We start from the raw sequence: 12359 nt of genomic DNA, 5'->3' as shown, positions 1-12359 counted from the left end.
TTGTCAGATGCGGAAAAGTATAAAAATACCACTTTGATACTGCTAGTAATGTTGTGCTCCTAGGAAATGTTGGTTGGTATGTTTTAGAACATTGCAAAAACAGTTATGAAAGATGTCTGTTTTACAACATGATGCAATAAGAAAATTGCATGAAACAAGTGGAGTGGTGCGACATTTTGATCTTGTTTTCCTCTTCCACATCTTGACACTAAATTTACACAAATGCACTTGTCTATAAATGTAACATTTCCTGTCGTACTCTCTTTGTGTGCATCCATGGATGACAACCCTGCTCCATCCGCAAAATGTTTTACCTTAAAGAGATGTTCTTTTTAAGAGGGTCATCATTCCAGGGTATATTCATTAAACTGCGAATTGGCATGAGAGCTATGTTTTTGGTGTGTGTGTGGTTTTTATTATTTTGTCTTCTAGATGAAAGGCAGAGCATTGACCTATATAATGCAATTAAGCACTACAGTCCTTTTTTGTTAATGATTCTTGAGGCAGCTCAAACAGAAGAGGTATTTACCCAAACTGAGATCGAAGGCTAGGTTCTAAAATTTCCTCATAGAATTTGACAGTGGATCGACTCAGCCCATTTTTCCTGATGTAAGATTCAGGTCTTAATTGGTCCGTTACCTTGTCTTACATTCAGAGTAGCTTTTTTTTTTTTTTTTCTTTCCTGCATACTATTCACCATTTTGGTAGCTCTCTCATAATGTCAATAGCTATCTGAAGATGAGTTATCCAGATCCGAACAGATTCCTGATCAGACTGCACCTAGATTATTGTGTAAAGTGACAGAACCACCTCCCTCTACAAACCCCTCGTTATACAATATAGTACCCTGCTGGCTTTTTCCGATATGCATGATTCCATTGCCTGTTACTTTTAGGTACTCAAATAATTATCCAAATGTCCCTCTCTTCTGTTGTCACTGATAGAGCAGTGCCCCCAGGCCCTTCTTTGCCTTGGGCTTTTTATGTCCCAAGTGCATTATTTCACATTTATTAACATTAAATTGCCGCTGCCACACTCAACCATTCTTCTAGCTTACCCAAATCACTTGCTGGTTGGCATTTGCTAAACACAGATTTGTCCACCAGATACCAAGCCATGATTTAGCATACCAGAAAACACATTTCCACAGCTCCAGAGTGCTTTACACCACTCCATCTGACACTTGGCATTGCTCATAGTGATATTCGGCTTGTGTGCAGTTGCTTTGACATGGAAACCTAGTTAATGAAGCTCCCGACGCACAGTGTTTGTGCTGATGTTGCTTCAAGAGGCAGTTTCGAACGTTTTTATTTATCTTGCGTGCTACGATTTCAGCATTCTCCAGCCCCGTTCTGTGAGTTTGTGTGGTCTCTAGCTTTATGGTGGCACCATTGGTACTCCCATATGCTTCCACTTAAAAATAATTGCACTTACAGTGGACTGGGTCAGGTCTAAACAGACATAAATTTCAAAAAACTGAACTATGCCAATACCACATTTAAAGTCACTGAGCTCTTCAGAATGACTCATTATACTGCAAATGTTTGTCTTTGGAGATGGCATAGCTGTGTTCTTGAGTGTTACACCGGTTATCAATGGAAGTCGCTGAAACTCCTCAACTAATTTTGAGGGGTGTTCACATACGTTTGGTGATATAATGTATGTTCTCTTCATACTGGCATGACATGGAAAGCTTTTTCCCAGCTATGGTAGGTGCCCCCCCCCCAGGACACTTCTTGAAGTGTTCTTGGCATTTGATAGAACCCAATTAAAATAGGTTTGAGAAACACTGGTTTGTGTGGTGTTTATTTATTTATTTTTTTAATGTAAAATCATTTCCAACTGTGTTAAGGTAATTTGATTCTTAGTATGTGACATATTCAGTGTGGATCTTGACTGAAATATAATCTGTATAGTTCCAGTAGTGGGGGGAGCTATGCACTTGCATTAGTGACCAATTCCCAACCAATGGTGGGCTACAGCACCAAATTGCATCATATATTTCCTACTGTGATTTTATTTTATATTTTTTTTTATTCTGTCTCTCTCATGCACATTTTTGTGATTCAGTAACTAGAGACTGGGGTTTTTATTTTCCAAATTGTAGGGCAGCAAAACTCTGGGTTTACCCTTCATAATGTAGAGTGAAGTAGGGAAAAAACTGCAACACTCTTTCCCTCCATACTCCTTTCTAGTAAATAAGCAAACCCTGTTTTGTTTTTTTTAAACCAAAATAGACTCAGGCTTTATGTTTTTGTTGGTAGGTTTACAACTGGTAGTGGGTACTCTATATTCCCATGAGTACACTTGCAGAAAAATTATGAAAACTGTAGTTTGTAAATGACCTTGTGATATACATTTGGTTTGAAAAATAGTTTTACTTCTGCGGTTACCGAGATACTAAAACAAAGCCAGGCTTATAATACATCAGTAAACTGATATTCAAATTCCTCTAAATAAGGACCCTCTTTATCTTGTGCATTGGTTTGTCTTAATCTGATTAGGTTTCAGTTCTAGTTTTATCATACCCCTTGAAGATAGGTATTTTATGCAGTGACGCATCCCGGCATAGGCCAACTAGGCCAAGGTGTAGTGCAACAGGTCCAGGGGATGGCACATAATCCAGCACTGTGTACCTTAGGCGCGTAGCCGTTGGTTCACTTATTGTATAAAGTGCTGTGTAAATAAATCATGCCAAAGAGCTTTCACAGTAAAGGAAGCCTTTTATTGATAGTGCTAAACTGCCCTCTAGTGGTAAACCTAAGCAATACAGTGGATAGCCGAATACATTCGCTTAACCACCTTTGCATAATCAATACTTTTGAGAGCACATTTGCATTGTTGTCATTGTGTCTTTACATCATCTTTACCACTTAATAGTACTACATATGACTATAAATTATACATTTGAAGATATATATATATATATATATATATATATACACACACATACATACATACTTTTCTCCATATAGTGTGTGTATGTATCAGCACACCTCTTAATTATTGAAATCAGGTTTTTCAATCAAGCCCATTGACCCAATTGTTTAAAATTAAGCACCCAGCCTTGCAGTCTGCATTAAAAAACATTTGTGAAAAAACAGGTCCTTCTGAAGAGCTCAGTGAATTCAAGAGTGGTACTGTGATAGGATGCCACAGTTGCAATAACCCAGTTTGTGAAATGTCATCACTACTAGATATTCCACGGTCAACTGTAAGTGGTATTATTCGAAAGTGGAAGCATTTAGGAACAGACATTAAGACAATGTAAAGTCACGGAGTGGGGTTACCGAGTGGTGAGGTGCATGGTGTGTAAAAGTTGCCAATGCTCTGCTGATTCCATAGCTAAAGAGTTCCAAACTTTCACTGGCATTAATATCAGCACAAAAACTGTGTTACGGGACCTTCAAGGAATAGGTTTCCATGGCCGAGCATTGCATGCAAGACTCACATCACCAAGTAAAATGCCAAACAATGAATCAAGTGGTGTAAAGCCACTGGACTTCGGAACATTGGAAATGTGTTTTGTGGAGTGACAAATAATACTGGGTTTGAAAGGATGCCAGAAGAACGTTACCAGACAAATGGTATGGGGCTTTTTTTTTCAGTGTTTAGGCCCCTTACTTCCAGTGAAGGGATATCTTAAAGATATTTTGGACAATGCTATGCTCCCAACTTTGTAGGAACAGTTTGGAGAAGGTCCTTTTATATTCCCACATGACTGTGCCCCAGTGCACAAAGCAAGGCCCATGAAGACATAGTCGAATGAGTTTAGTGCAGGAGAACTTGACTGGTCGGCACAGAGCCCTGACCTCAACCCCATCGAACATGAACTGTCCCGTCCAACATCAGTCCCTGACTTCACAAATGCTCTACTGGATGGGCAAAAATCCCCACAGAAACACTCCAAAATATTGTGGGACGCTTTCCCAGAAGAGTAGAAGCTGTTATACGGTACTGTGCATATTTTAGGCAGGTGTGAAAAATGCTGTAAAGTAAGAATGCTTTCACAAATAGACATGTTAATAGTTTATTTTTTATCCTTTAACAAAATGCAAAGTGAGTGAACAGAAGAACATTGTAAATCAAATCAACATTTGGTGCTTCCATCCTTTGATATTCTTTTACTGTGAAAGCTCTTTGGTATTATTATTACTACGATCTTTCAGTTATATAGTGTCAACAATTTAAGCAGCGCTTCATACAATCAGTGATGTATTTACCCAGAGCACAACCCTAGGCCCGAGCTAGGGCAGTGCCCACAGTAGCCTCAGCCTCAGCGGTCGGCCTCACTGGTACAATTGACAGTGATGTCAAGATGTATGGCTTCTTGAGTTGTTTGAGAGGTTAGTTCATGCATTTTTAAATTATGGGCTTATACAAGATGACAAATGTTTACATAAAAAAATGAAGGAGAAAAAAAAATGTGTGTGTCATAAGATTTTTATACTTGTGTTTGGACTGACACCCTACCATTCAAAACCACAAAAGTAAGTCTACACAAGTTAGGTGTTATAAACAAACATGACAAATACAGTTAGAACATCAGACTGGTTTTACTAAAGTGTTGACTTCCCTAACCGCTGTTTAAATTCACAAGATAAAGAATTCTCGGTCTAATTCTGACCTCTGGTTTCTTTTGATACTGAAGATATTGCTATGTTGCACAGATATGCTGAGCTACGAGATTTAGATTGGACCTTGTGCAAATTATGGAGCACTTAGTTGTGAGCATTAGGCTAATAAAGAAAACTAGGTCAGGTTTTTTTATCCATTAACAATATTAATTGTACTTTATGACCTGCATATTTGGCACAATGGAGAACAGAAAAATAACACAGATTGCACACATTATTGCAGCTTGGGGAATCTAATAAAACTGTTGAATTATTGCAAGACACATTTACTTGGAACAAACTCCCAAATGCCACCATGTGAACTATATTAATTGTCACTGTCCTCCTTAACCCAAATGTTTTGAGCCTTTAATATCGAGTTTCTCAGCATTTGTCTTTGAGGCCTAGTTGTATAAGTTTTGATGTTCTCAAGATCTCCTAAATGGAGCACAGGTCAATAAAACTGGCAGCATATGGATGTCTAATGTATACGTGCCTGCCACATGCAAGTGTCTAGTGAATGTGTCTATATGTGTGTGTTTGCAAATGAATATGGCGTACGCAACATATATGTATGCATGTATATATATATATATATATATATATACCGTATTGGCTCGAATATAGGCTGCACTTTTTCCCCCCACTTTAAGTCTTTAAAGTGGGGATGCGGCCTATATTCGGGGTCTAGCGCCCGACGCCCGGGACATGTAGTCCCGGGCGCCGGGCAGGGTTAGGATACAGATCCCCCGCAGCGGTGCAGGGGACCTGCATCCTACTCCCCGATATGCTTAGACAGCCTCCCCTGCCAGCACTTTCCACGGGGGGGGGGGTCTGCCGGCATGGGAGGTTGTCTAAGCGCATCGTGCGGATGGTCACCGGCTGCGGAGGTTGTTTACCCGCATCGCCGCAGCCGGTGACCGTCCGCACGATGCGTTTTACCTCTGCCCCCAAGACTTACCAGAGGAGACTCCCGGGTGTCTTGCGGGGCCGGCGGGGGACATCTACGCAATACGCGTATGTAACTTCCGGTGCACATGAGCTGAGTGCCGGCACCGGAAGTTGTGTACGCGTATTGCGTAGATGTCCTCCGCCGGCCCCGCAAGACACCCGGGAGTCTCCTCTGGTAAGTCGGTGGGGGCAGAGTGGCAGCATATCTCGGGGGGGGAGGAGGAGGACAGTGGCAGCATATCTAGGGGCGGGGAGGAGGACAGTGGCAGCATATCTCGGGGGGGGGGAGAGACAGAGTGGCAGCATGTTTTTTTGGTGCTTTTTTAAAGAAAAAAACGTTTTCTTTAAAAAAGCACCAAACTTTTAGGGGGCGGCCTATATCCGAGCCAATACGGTATATACGCACACACTATATGGAAAAAAGTATTGGGACCCCCACCCATTACACCAACAGAGACTTTTATTTATGCATTCTAAACACAGACATTAATATGTAAAACTACAAGGTTGAAGTGTTTCTGTGGGATGTTTTGCCTATTCATTCAGTAGAGTATTTGTGAGGTCAGGCACTGATGTTGGATCAGAAGGCCTGGCTTGCAATCTCCGTTCCAGTTGATCCCAAATGTTTTAAATGGGACCTCATTGTGAGGTCGAAACGTTGTTGCTGTCTTCCTTTAATAAATCTGCCTGAGCTGGAACCCTTGAGTGCCTGGAGCCTTTATTTATTTTGATCTACTGGTGTGTGATTCAGATTCCTCATTCTGGTGACTCTTAAATGGGGTTGATGTCAGGGCTCTGTGGGGTCCAGTCAAACTCATCTAACCATGTCTTTGTGGACCTTGCTTTGTGCACTGGGGCACAGTCATGCGGGAATAGAAAAGGGCCTTGCCCAAAGTTGGAAGCATAGCATTGGCCAAGATGTCTTGGTTTGTCTCCTTCAGCATACTCCTTTTTATAATAAAACTGTTGCTCACTTGGATGTTATTTGACTTTTCTGGCATAAATTATTTGTACAAGTTCCAAATCTTGATAATCATTTGATAATTTTGCTGTGGCAATTGAGCATTCAAATTAAAAATCTTTATCTGAATGAGAACATCATGAATGTAACCCAGTACAGGGTTTGATTACTCAACAGCTGGGTTGTCATGGACACCAACATTTCCCCCCAGCACCATTAGTAGACTTTTGTGAGCCAATGAGGAGTTGTTGCCAAAAGTTGTCAGTCAACTGTGTCATTGCTATGATGCTCAGCCTGTGGAATCAGATGATTCCCCTAGAAGCTTTTGGAACAGGTAGGGCAGGTGAGAACTGACCACGTCAGTGAAGAGGGCAAAGACATGGTATAGCTCTCCCTGCCAGCAGGCCCTTAAGTTAACTTGTTCAGATTTGTGCGCTGAAATCAAAGTGTCGGTGTGCCTAGCAGTGAGAACTAGAGCTTCTGCACTACATAAAGCTGAGTGAGTCTGAAGAAGCTGAAGTTACCCATAGTAGTCTTGTGTCCTGTAGATCTTATCATGTTCCGGCACAACAGTCTTAACTCACAGGATCAGTAAAGTGAAAACAGAGCGGCAAAGAGATATAGATGAGGGAAGATATAAGTCCTAGCCAGAAAAATAAAGAAACAGAATTCCAAAACAGACAAGCCCTGGATAATAAGAGAAAGGGCTGCATGACTGGGCCTATATTAACAGTAAGCTGCTGTCAGGATGTAGATGGGGTCATCTGTAGGACATCCTATAGGGTTCCTTGTCCTGCTTGGGTGGGGTTTCTGGCTGTCTATTTATGGGACCCCCTTTTCCCGCCTTTGGTCAGATAATATTTTCCAGCTTATTAAGCAGAGAATCCGTTAAAGCAGTGAATCCCCGTCCTCCCTCCCCAAATTTTTCACTTTTATTTATCTTAACGGAGTCTATGGCTGAATTCTGAGCGTTAAGGTGATATGTTTACAATTGGCTGTTTTGCCGACATGTATGTTTCATGTTAATTTCTCCACGGGTTCAGTCCCTGGGGGAACTTTGGAAGGGTAGGGTGTTCCGACCCAACGGTTCCCGTATGGTATTTGGCGGGACATCCCTACAAATGTTATTTAACAATGTTTATGTTTTACTAATTTTCTACATTTTTTGTCACAGTAATAAAGCGCTGTGGCCTTACACTTTCCAACGACCTCATGTCTCTTGTGTTTTTATTTATGTGTTTCAACTGTATGTTAATATATAGTGCCCGAGTCATGCTTGTAACATAAAAAGAGCAACCTCATTAAGCTATACACTAGACTTGTGGATATTTGTTTGTGCTGCGTTTGTTTTTGGGCAAATAACTTTGTTTTCTAACCATTGGGGTGAAGTTTGGAGGCCTTTTTTTTTTTTGGGGAAACAACTTTAACTATCATAAGGTTTAGGTGATGAATTGATGCCTCAGAGTAAAAACTGTGACATGGCAGCAGAAGTTATAGTAGGGCACTGGGCAGACACTGGTACATATCCAGCCCCATGGTACAGGACACTGAATTTCTCCCTCCCAAATTAAAAAAATATTGAAACTAAAGCCTTAATGGAAAGGAAGGAGATTGAGCTGTAGCAGCAGAGGCAGGGCACAGGGCAGGCACTGACAGATAGACTCACCCCCACCCCCGTGTTAAAATGAACAACGCAATAATTTATCCCCAAGAGTAAGGAAGGGTAGTAAGGCGCAGATACAGGGCAGGGGCTGGCAGACAGACACATCCAGCTTCATGACTGACCCCCAACCAATTCAATATTACAAAAAAAAGAATTGATAAGGGAGGAGACAGAGCTACAGCAGCAGAGGCATGACAGGGCAAGACAAAGTCAAGCAACCATGTGCGGGCTCAGTCCATAGATCAGAATGATTTTCCTCCAGTGCTCTTACGATCCAGTGCTCAAGCCAAATTGGGACAACATACCAATACTTAAGATTAAGTTATTGATAACAGTAATTTAGCTATAAGCGGGTTAAAAATATATAAAACTGTGCATTTCATAAAGTTGCTGTTCATACTTTTTGTTATTGATACACATGGCTGATTCAAAAAATGTAGGCTATCTGGCTTGTGGGATTTTCCTCCATGATATATATAATAAAAGCTGCCACAAAGAAGTCAGTAGCAGCAGTTATTGTAATTTGTAGTGTTAATGTATATTCTTGAGGACACAATTTCATAAGAATACCGTGAAAATTATTTTAAGGCAGTATTGAAATGAAACCAAAAATCATTTTTCATTTTGTTTTTGGCTCATTCATTTTTGGACAATGAACTTTATTTCCTGCCCCTTTGGTTCGGACTAAATTTGGAGGGCTTTTTTTATTCAGAAACAAAAGTAATTGCCCCTAAACAAGGATCTCTCTCTATGAATACTATGTGATTTTTTTTTTAAAGTGGTGAGTGTCAGATCTTAAAAGAGAATTTAGAGAAAATGGTATGCTGGCTTTAACATTTTATACAAAAAACAAAATACTGTCTGCGCTTCTCACCCTAATAAAGTTGGCAACAAATATATAAACATAATATAAATGAGAGGTTTTGGTTATATGAATTGGCCAAAGTATAATTAAGCTCACCCGCCACGTCAAGGCACACTCTCAATAGGGTGAGAACCTACTCTCACCTCCTAGGCCTCATATTATACATTTGTATTATCTGAGCCTGAGACTAGCTTAGTGCACCAACATTTTTTCTTTTCCCTGGCGTTAACATTTCAAGATGCCTGTGGATCTCATTCAGATTGCAATCATATACTCTAGAATGGAGTGGACAGGCCCAGACTGGCCATCAGGCATTTACCCGGTGGGCCGGGCGGCGGCAGGGCCGGATTGACGTACAGGCTGATGGAGCTGCAGCTCCAGGGCCCTACCTTAAAATAGGCCCAGTCACGACCGGACTGACTGGGCCTATGCAGCCATCCTTAACGCAGGGCAAAAGGGGCAGACGCGCGCGAGCAGCATCTCTTCTTCCACCAGAGGGACGCAGGAATCCACGTCACGTACGTCACATGACCATGCTGCACGTCTGCTTCCCCTGTGCAGTAAAACAGGTTGTCTTCCGACGTCTGTGAGCGGCGCGTACATCATCAGTTCAGGTAAGGGGGTGAGGGAGGCTGTATGAAGGAGTATGTGAGATTGATTGAGTGAATGAGTGAATTAATGAGTATCTGTGAAGGAGTGAGTGAATGAATGTATTCTAATTCTGTGTAATTCTGGGACTATACATTATGTATTTATGTATGAGTATATGTCTAGTGGCATGTGTATATGTGTTTATGTATTCCTTAGGGCAGCTTTTAAACCCAGTTCTTAAAGGACACCAATGGTCCAGGTATTGTGAATCTCACAATTTCAATAGATTGTAATAATTAGTAAATTCTGCACTGTTAGTGTGTTTAAAGGTTGGAAACTACTGCGTTAAGTATATTGTGCAAAGATGCCACAGGCAAGCTGTTTTTGGGGCAAAGATGCCACAGGCAGGCTGTTTTGGGGGCAGCGACCATCACATAAATCAATACCAAAGTGAAACCGTCCGTGGAATCCGTCCGTGGAAGCCCTCCGGATGCAGGTGTCGGTGTGGCAGAGCCTGTCCTGGTGTTTGAGTTTGGGTGTCAGTGTGGCAGAGCCTGTCCTGTTGTGTGTGTTTGGGTGTCGGTGTGGCAGGGCCTGTCCTGGTGTGTGTGTTTGGGTGTCAGTGTAGCAGAGCCTGTCCTGGTGTGTGTTTGTGTATGGGTGTTGGTGTGACAGAGCCTGTCCTGGTGTGTGTGTGTGTGTTGGTGTGACAGAGCCTGTCCTGGTGTGTGTTTGGGTGTTGGTGTGACAGAGCCTGTCCTGGTGTGTGTGTTTGGGTGTCGGTGTGGCAGAGCCTGTCCTGGTGTGTGTCTGGGTGTCAGTGTGGCAGAGCCTGTCCTTGGGTGTGTGTTCGGGTGTCAGTGTGGTAGAGCCTGTCCTGGGGTGTGTGTTTGGGTGTTGGTGTGACAGAGCCTGTCCTGGTGTGTGTGTTTGGGTGTCGGTGTGGCAGAGCCTGTCCTGGTGTGTGTCTGGGTGTCAGTGTGGCAGAGCCTGTCCTTGGGTGTGTGTTCGGGTGTCAGTGTGGCAGAGCCTGTCCTGGGGTGTGTGTTTGGGTGTTGGTGTGGCAGAGCATGTCATGGTGTGTGTACACACAGAAAAGAAAAGAACCCCAGCACTCCAACCAGCTTCCAATCCTTAGGTAACTTTATTCAGAGAAAGCAAAAAAAAGCAACGTTTTGCCCAAACAGGGCCTTTGTCAAGCTCAAAAGGCCCTGTTTGGCCAAAATGTTTCTTTTTTTTTTTTGCTTTCTCTGAATAAAGTAACCTAAGGATTGGAAGCTGATTGTAGTGCTGGGATTCTTTTCTGTGTTCGTACACACACCATGACATGCTCTGCCACACCAACACCCAAACACACACCCCGGGACAGGCTCTGCCACACCGATACCCGAACACACACATCAGAACTTTTCTGTGTTCATATACTTAGAGGGTTTATGCTGTGCCTTTTTTCCTGCTAGCACCCAGCTTCCTGGGAGTTGACTGCTGAACCATTTTTTTCTTTTTAACTGTCCTGGTGTGTGTGTGTCTGGTGTTGGTGTGGCAGAGCCTGTCCTGGTGTGTGTTTGGGTGTCGGTGTCGCAGAGCCTGTCCTGGGGTGTGTGTCTGGGTGTCGGTGTGGAAAAGCCTGTCCTGGTATGTGTGTTTGGTTATCTGCTTCCTTAATTTACAGTAGGAACTATTTCATTTTTATTTATCCAGAGATAAAACGCCCTCCTGAATTTGTAATGACTTCAGGGGAAAAAACATTCAAGGCCCTGAAATCATTTAGTGGAAAAGATAAGGTACTGTGTTAGTTACGCTATAATATTTATTTCAAGGATTAGTCGCACTAAATTGTGGCTTCAGGCTTCCCGTGTTGAATGACCAAGTGTTATGTATGTGTATGTACATATATGTTTTTTTCATAAAAATGGGCTGCTCAGTCTGAAATGCCCGGGCCTATTTTTTTGTCCCAGTCCGGGCCTGGGAGTAGATGTTCTAGCTAGATGTTAAAGGGACACGCTAGTGGTATTATAAAGCTCCACCAACGTATTTGTTAGTACTTACCTAGAAGCTGCAGTGCTCCTTCTCATCCATGGTCTGGGTTTCAGGCCAGTTTTCGCTGCTTGAAGCAACCAATCACTGTCAGGAAGGTGATTCCGTTAAATTACCGTGCATACAAATGGGGGACACTGGAGCTGGCTGTGCACCGACAAGCAGAAGTGTGTTCATATGAATGCATCTTCTACAATCAAAGGATGCTGAATCTTTCCATGCATTTGCAAAGGGCCAGGAGAGTGCCAGTTTAAAGGGGACATTTAGCTATTATATGCATATACAGCTATATTTTAAAAAAGACATTGATGTGAGTCAACCCATACATTACCCCATTTCATTAAGTTATAAAGATTTGTCTGTATAAAATAAAATGGCAAGTTGTTTCCTTAGTTTTTATTTGAAAAACAAATTACTTATAAGATCTTAATTTTTATTTAGATGCAGATTGAGGCATACCCTTTGACGCTGATTAAGGTATGTTTAATTAGTTGTGACCCAACCATTTTACGTACTCAGTCTGTGCTCTGATCAGCTTGTCAAAATGAATACATTATAAGATTTAAGACAGTCATAGCTCTTTTGTTGTATGGTTCGAAAGATTAAATTAGTTTGGTGAGAGGTGAGTTATTAAGGGGCAAAACAATTGCATTGGTCTAGCAGACAACTGATTTA

This window comes from Sceloporus occidentalis, unplaced genomic scaffold (genome assembly GCF_023333645.1).
Source record: "Sceloporus occidentalis isolate IW3139 unplaced genomic scaffold, rSceOcc1.0.p SCAF_27, whole genome shotgun sequence".
Taxonomy (NCBI): domain Eukaryota; kingdom Metazoa; phylum Chordata; class Lepidosauria; order Squamata; family Phrynosomatidae; genus Sceloporus; species Sceloporus occidentalis.
Note: the sequence above shows the minus strand (reverse complement) of the source record.